Here is a 9,040-nt window from a genome sequence, read left to right as displayed (position 1 = left end):
TTTTTTCTGATCTAAAAAAGATTTAACTCTGAAGTTAAATCTTTTTTCTATCAAGTAATGAATTTGTGAATAATTTTTTGGTAAGTTCTACTTGCCTTAAAAATAGGAAAAAAAAACGTATAAAAAATATTTTTTTTTTTTCAAGATTTATCAAAGCTTTTGAAAGGTTTAGAAAAATCATTATTTTATTTGTTATAAAATATGAACTTTTTTATTAGACTTGTTTATTTATGTATTCATTTGTAGTTTATATATAAAAAAATTAGAATGGAGCTAGAAAAAGACAAAGTGTTATCTATCACCAAGCTCTGAATTAATGGTCAGTTCTATCACCAAGCTCTGAATTAATGGTCAGCATTTGCATAAAGAAAAATTATTTTTTAAATCTAAATTGAAAACTCTAGTCGAAATTTATTTATTAAGTTTACCTGACATTTATTTTATAAGTATATCTGATAGTTTATGAAGTTTTTTTCTTGCTCTAGTTTTATTAAGCTTTTTACAACTTAGGTGGTTATATCAACATTATTTTTTTCCACAAACTCACGGACAATCATGTTACCTTCAATTTTGTATTTCTTTGCAAGTGCCGAAAGATTAATACAAATAAAATAGTTATTGTTTTGAATTTCGTATATACTTTATTTTATTTTTTATACAGAATCTCTTTGTTCTATTATTTTCATCCTTTTCTTTTTATTTTAAAATTAGAAAAATTAAACAAGTTTTTATACTTTTAATCCTATTTTCATTTCCTGTTTTTTTATCTTACATATCAAGTTTATTAAAATCAATGTTCTCAAGGGTCGTCCATAAAGTACGTACGTTTTTATTTCGACCTCCCCTCCACAATTTTCTATACGCTATTTTCAGTCCCGCCACCTCCCTAAAATTACCTACGCTTTTAAACTACCTACCCAACATTTTATGATATTTTTTTTTATTTCGTGTCTCCTTACTTTTAAAATTAACAACCTGTCCCCCATCTCATATACACAATTTTCAGACCCCCTCTCCCCTATCCGAGCGTGCGTACTTTACGGGCGATCCCATAGAGGTCAATGAATGTCTTTTGCTCTTTTAACCAATATCATTGCTTAAATTGTTATTTAAGTCAATTGAAATCGTTCTAATTATATAGTACAAATTTCAGATATAGTAAAAGTAAAATAGAATTATGAAAAAATTTTTATTTAGATTTTACACCAATGATAATCACACAATGAATTAAGGTAACAAATAAAAAACTTGTATTATTGTGTCTATATAATTGATACATATAACTATATTGCATCAAATTTACTCGTAAAACATGTCGTTTGTTTAACAGCATCTTTTTTAGATTCAAGTGAAGGCTAGTGGTAATCTTCAAAAAAGCTGATTTTGGTTGACGAACACCATACACTGTATAGTAGGCCGGATCATAAAAACTAATTGTTTTTAGAATTTGTGAAAAGTGGCGTGATATAGTGTTGTTTAATATTTTAAAAAAAAATATTTCTAAAGAATTGATTATACTTTGCATTTTTAAGTTTTAAGGTTTTATATGCTAAGTATATTTACTTTAGTACATGCATTAACTGAAACATGCATTTAACCCTAATACTAGATATAATCCCAAGGTTATGAAATTGAACCAAACCTATACCTACCTAACTAAATTAACCCTAATGATATGATTAACTCCAACGCTATTATAACTTTATATTATTATATTATTATTATTATTATATTATTCTATTATTATATGATTGTTTATTAATTTCTGCTTTTATCAATTGATTGCAGAATTTATCCGTCTCATATTGTATTTTTAGAAATTAACTGAAATTCTGATATGTTATAAAATTGTAAAACAATAATGATTTCAAGATCTAAAGCTTCAAAGAATCGTCATATACTTTTTGGAGAAGGTCGTGAATTACCCTATTTTTGCTTGCCAACCCACAAGCAAGTAGGCAAAGCATACTTGTCTGAAAAGAATTATGAAACTGAACCACTACGGTCTGTTTGTAAGAGACTAGCAGAGAAACTTTCTAAGATATGGATTAAAGCATCAGTTCCTACTATAAGTCTTCGAGGCATAGAATTACAGCTGGAGAGGTACATAGGCAATGTTCAGAAAGTGATTCGATCAAAGTCTGCAACAGTCAAACAAGATGAAATAGAAAAAGATCTTGAAACACTGTTTGACATTTGTTCGTGTAAATGCAAAGAACTGTCGTCTTGTTGCTGTCCAATGGTTCTGAAGGTGCCAGCAATTGAGCATGACTTCCTAACTGATCAACGCACTATACGTGTTGGCAGAATAGCTGGAATCGACAAGAAGGAATCCGCACGTGCTGAGAGGCATTTAAAACGAAAATCTGTTTCATTATCAAAGGAAGAGACTGCACTTAAGTGTGCCAGAGTCGTTGAAGCATCTGATAATGAATCAGATAATGAAACAGACAACAATTCTGACACCGAAACTTATTCCCTTTCCGTATCAGATGTCGATACCGAAGTCACATCTACTCGTCTGAAAAACCGTTGTTTAAAAAATATTGCTCTACAAGCAGATGGTTTTGGCATATCAGATAGAGCAGTTGCTGCAATTGTATCAGCAACTCTAGTTGATTTTGGTATAGAACATATGGGGCCAGTGGATCGGAATAAAATTCGCAGAGAACGAAAACTACTGAGCACATCCTGTAAAAATGCTGATTGTAGAATTACTGGATTGTATTTTGATGGAAGGAAAGATCAGACTTTAAAACTTGAGGGGGATAGGCAGACTGTGATTTCTAAGGAACATATTTCCATTTTATCAGAGCCAAATTCAAAGTATGTTGATCATTGTACGCCAACAAGTGGATCAGCCAAATCCATTGCAGATTCAATAATTGATACTGTTGACTGCACGAACCTTGTTTGTATTGGTTCTAATTCAACTAACGTTAATACTGGTTTAAACAATGGAGTTATACGCAGAATGGAAATTGAACTTGGTCGACCACTGCACTGGTCCATTTGTCTTTTACATCTGAACGAGCTTCCTTTGCGACATCTTTTTCACTCCTTAGATGGTGCAACAACTGGACCCCATTCATTTAATGGACCAATTGGCAAGTCTATTTCAATGTCTGTTCAGAAACCCATAGTCAGCTTTGCCATATTTGTTGGTGAACCTATTATATGCAATAAGCAGTTGTTAAGCAGTGATCAACTGTACTTTTTCGAAATTGTTAATGCGGTGAAGACAGGTGTTGTACCAGATAGATTTAATTCTAGAACACCTGGGCGACTAAACCATGCAAAGTGGTTGACACTAGCAAACCGTGTTCTACGCCTCTATATATCTACTGAAGATCCATCAAATGAACTAATACTTTTGGCTAAATTTATTGTGAATTCATATGCGGTTGTTTGGTTTGACATTAAGAAACATTCAAACTGCTGGAATGCTGCTCCACACTATTATAAAATGATAGAAACATCACAATTTCTTCCTGTGCTTTATCGAATAATTGTTCAGCAAGTTTTGAAGCGCAATAGCTACCCGGCTCATATCGAGAGCATTATTCTGGCTATGCTCAAAGACAACCGTCAAGTGATCCGTAAGCTTGCGTTGAAGAGAATTCTTCGTGCTCGTGAAGATGACATACCAAATCGAAAATTTCAACTCCCTGAGATACGATTTCAAGCGACTAGTTATGAAGAACTGATTGACTGGCAAACACAGCCCTGCTTGGAACCTGTTCTGAAAAAACATATTCCAACTGTACAAATATTGGCATGGCTTTCATCAGTTGAAGACATAGTTATTGACATTGAGCCATTTCCATGTCACAATCAAAGTGTTGAACGTGTGATTAAAATTGTGACTGAATCAGCATCCAAAGTTTATGGTCATGAAAATCGTGATGGCTATATTCGCGTTCAACTGGAGCGCCGCAAGTTGATGCCTCACTTTGATACAAAATCTGAATTTAAGAACATTTAAGTATAGTTTCTAATCAACGTTTGCTAATGATATATTGTTTTGACTGTTCAAATAATTTGAATTTTATTATAAATTCAATCAATAAATTATGTAACAAATGAGCGTTTTTAAGTTAATTTATTTGAAAACTTCAAAGGTAAAAATACAAAGTGTAGCAAAGTAGTAGCGAAAAACGGTTTGCAGCATTGCATTCAGCGTATTTGAGAGCCAATTACTGGAAATTCCCGAAGAAATTTTCCAAATTTTTTTAAGTTATGATCCGGCCTACTGTATAGGTTTTGCTTTTTTTTCGCCAATGATTTCCCACAGTCACTTTCAACTTCCTGTGGGATTTTTATAGTTGCTTTTATATCTGCAGAAAACAACTTTTCTATCAAGTTTGTTGACGGTAACTTAGACAAAATCTTTACAACTGGCGTATCATAAAAATAATTTCAAGATATGCTGATGTTCTACAAAACCAATTTACTTGTTTCTTTAATTTAAGGAAGTAAGTTTCTAGTTATCGTTTTGAAATATCAACTTTGGAAATCGACAGAAGAGCAACGTTTAAATTCTTAGAAGATATTGTTTTGCGCTTGAGATTTAGTTGTGAAAATATTGGTAACTGGTAATTTGGTAAGTGGTGAGTGTGACTTTTTTGGCCTATAATTCACTGAATTCGGAAAAATGTTTTCTGGACTTTAACATAAACTACAGCCATTAAGCGTGTCTTTTTACTGTATGAAAAGATCCAATTTTTATACATATTGGGAATAGCGTTTTATAAATATAGTTCTTTCGTCACCACCACACCCTTTTTTTAGAAATGTTGTCTATCCACACAACTGTAGAAACGTTTTTCATTCACTAGAATATGCTGGAACTGACTAATAAAATGGTTATATCTTAAGTATAATTTCGCCACCTTGATAAGAAATAATTTGTGTCAATTTTCTTAATTTTGGCTTAAATTTTATTTTGAAGCATAAAATAACCAAAAAAAGTGCTTACTAATTTATTACTTTATCTATATAAAAAAAAAGTAATTTGCTGTACTAATTAGTGCTATATTATTGTTTTAATAACCTTACTACAGTATTAGATTGTTGTTACAGGTAAAACAAAGGGATAGATGAAAAAAGAGCCACCACTTTTAAGTGTCTATTTATCTTGATAACTATTTTGCTAATTTTTTTTTTTTCAGATCAAACAGAAATTGCTCTTAAGCAATCTTTTTAAAAATAATGATTTTCTTCTTCAAAAGTTTAGAGTTTGAACGAGGAGTAAATGCTAACAAATAAAAAATAGCAAACCAAAATAAATTTTAATATGTAAAACTATATTGCACAATTAAAATTTAATTAACAATACATGTAGATGCAAAAAGATCGAACTTCAATATAGAAAAAGTTTAAACTAACAACAATTTATTACAAAAACTATTGGTTGGCCACAATGGGCCATAAAGACCGCCAGGATCAAACTCTGACCACCTCTTGATTTTTTTGTTTTAAGCAAATATAGTTTGTATAAGCGTTTTTCAAGTGCAATACAAATCTGATCAAAAAGTCAAGTACAAAGTCGATCAAATGAGTTAGTAATTTTAGAAAAAGTAAATAATGATAAAAAAAGTCTTATAAACAATGAAATTCACCATTATTGGCTTCTTTTTAAAAAAATGTTGAAATGGTAAGAAAAAGTTGTTATTAAAAGATATATATATATATATATATATATATATATATATATATATATATATATATATATATATATATATATATATATATATATATATATATATATATATAATTAATTAGTAAAAAACACTTACCTAACTTTTATCTTCGACTTGGAGTTTCACCTGTTTCACGGTGAAACTCCAAGTCGAAGATAAAAGTTAGGTAAGTGTTTTTTACTAATTAATTATTGCTCTGTTCTTTAAGAACATTGAGCACTCTATTTGTAAAATACACTAACATAATTTACATATATATATATATATATATATATATATATATATATATATATATATATATATATATATATATATATATATATATATATATATATATATATATATATATATATATATATATATATAGTGGTGTAGTGCGCTGTAATCAGTTTCGTTCGAAGGATTTAAGACCTTAGCGTATTATGTTTTGAAATGTTCTCAGTCTTGTTTATATATTTATAACAAAAAATACTAATACAGCAAAAAACATTTTTAATTATTAAAATAAAATTTTAAAGTTTTCTCATTATATAGATATATTACACACGGCTGCTCCATATACCACCTGCAAACTCAACATATGCTAAAGACTTTTACACTTGCAGCATTTGTACGTAACGCGATAGCAATGGTAGAACTAAGAAGATCTTACATCATTAAAAACTATAGACGCAGCCTTAGCTATACAACGCTAATCTAAAAGCGAAACGCAAATCATCAGTTTGTGGCAAAAAAAACTTTTATACATGAAGTTTGCTTCTGCTTCAATCTTAAATTTTTTGTTTAATTTTGATTATAGAGCATTCGCACCTTAATCAAAATTATTCAACATTACAATTGCACAAAAGGATATAAAATTGGCACAGATGTATCAGTTTGTTTTTATTACAATAATAATAAATAAAAAGTTTAAAAGAAATAACATAGTAATTACTACATTTAGTCTTTATTAGAGTATATACCATAAAATCATATTCTTTTTATTTTTTCTAATTTTTTGCCACAAAATGACGTCACATACGAAAAAATATTTTGGCTTCATTGATAACGCAATTTTAACCACAAAAATTATTTAGAGACAATTTAAATATATCTTTTTGCTGTTTCTGAAAAACATCTCATGAAAAGTTTTCTGCTCTAAAATTATTGAGATTTCGGAGTATTGAATTGTAGTCATTAAATTAAGCAAAAAAAATAAAACCTTTTTAAAGCAAATAAATCAGAATTCAAAAATCCGTTTTTACTTTGAACAGCAAAAACACATCTGTTTGCTTCATAAATCGCAAAATATTATACGTCAGAATATATTCGTCAGTTTCTAGCTTAAATTATATACTTTTACTCCTTAAGTTTAACATAAAGTAAAAATTTTTGTTATAATTATACTTTAACTATTTATTTATGTACTTTATCTAAACGCACAACGATTATTATAATTATCGCATATAGAATGTTATAACTTGCGCACATCTATTAAATGTTTTTGTTAAAATGCATCAGATAAAAATTTATTGTTAACTCGAAGAGTTTTTGACATAAATTTTTTCTTTTCAATATAGCATTGAATTGAATATCGCATAACTAAATATTCTACTGCTAAGTTGTTATTGCTTACAGGGCTTTAATATTTAACTTATTATTCTGTTTCGAGGTTCAAAATATGCAAATCGTTCATTAAAAAATTTAAAATCACTTTTGAAAACAATAGGTTTTCACTGAATTGTTAAGATTAATTTTATCAAATAACTATATATGCTGATACTAAAAGATTAAATTTAATAAAACGAATAAATTTGATTATTTAAAAACCATGTTTTTAGATTTTTGCCTGTTATAGTAGCAATTTTTAGCCTTTTTGACTGTTTTAATTATAAATAATACATGTATTTTTGTGTTTAATAAATAAAAATTTACCTTAGCACAAAATACAAAAGTATTTTTTTATTCTTATTCTATCAAAGTAAATCAATTATAACAGCTTAGATAAATAATTAATGGTTGAATGCGTTTAAATACTCTTATTTCAACTTTATGTTAAAGCTAAACGATTGACGTTTAAAAAAACTGATAACACAAATATAAAAAACCTTTGAGACATAAAATACGCTTAATGTTATTTTCCGTGAAAATTCACGGAAATTAAGAAGCAATTTTGACTATTTTCCGTGAAAATTCACGGAAATTAAGAAACGATTTTGGCTATTTTCCGTGAAAATTCACGGAACTTTATATGAAGAGTTTTCGCTATTTTCCGTGAATATTCACTGCTTTTAAAAAATCGGTAAAACTTACCGATTTTTTAAAAGCATTTTGGCTGTGTTTACAAAAAAATGCCAAATGTCGAATATAGATTAAAGATAAATATTAGTTATGTCACAAATATTCGGCGACTTAATAAAAAAGGCAATCGTTTAATTGTCTTACTCATTAAAGTTAAACCATGCTTTAAGTTCAGATTGTCGTAAAAATAACGTTTTTAATAAGTTTAGAGTTTTCTATACTAATTCAATCTATAGCATTTTCTGAAATTTCCTCAGAGGTGCAAGGTATACCTAAGCTGGTTAGTTTTGAAATTTTCTAAATGGTTTGAAGAGTATGAAACTTTTAGGCATAACTATAGTTAAAATATTTGTCAACAAATAATACTAAATATTTTAACTATAGTTAAAATATTCAGTCAACAAATAATGTATGCTGTAAGACAACCTATTCATAAATGCCCATAGAGTAGTTGACTTATACACTACAACAAAGCAGGTGGGAGCCCTCAATATAATTAAGTGTTGCCGAATATTCGTGGCATCTTTTATAAATAGCTCTTGTCACAATGTAAACCATATTGCATACACTTTTTAATTTATTTAGGACACTTTTTTAGTCATCTTTAAGGATAGATGATATGTAGTAATTTCGACAATTTAAGTGGTAATTTAATTGATTAGTTTAAATGCACTAAATTCTTTAGATACACATTTGTGGTGCAAAAATGTGTATGCGGAGAAGGATCCCCATGAAATTGGAGGAAGTTTAACTACTTAGGTTGAGCAAATGAACATAAATGTACAAATCTATATACAAAACACAGTCAACAATCCCTGGCTTTTTAATATGGAGAAGAAAAAAAACTTCCTTAATAAAGGGGAAAGTTTAACTAATAGGTACTTGGAAATAATTTTAATAGGTGAAAGCTTGCTTGATAAAGTGCTAACTTAAAGTCGCACAATAAGATAATATAGTTTATAGTTTATTACTTTATAGTTAATAGAGATATAAGATAATATAGTTTATAGTTTAATAATAATAAGATAATATAGTTTATAGTTAATAGAATTTATTTT

This window comes from Hydra vulgaris, chromosome 08 (genome assembly GCF_038396675.1).
Source record: "Hydra vulgaris chromosome 08, alternate assembly HydraT2T_AEP".
NCBI classification, from domain to species: Eukaryota; Metazoa; Cnidaria; class Hydrozoa; order Anthoathecata; family Hydridae; genus Hydra; species Hydra vulgaris.
Note: the sequence above shows the minus strand (reverse complement) of the source record.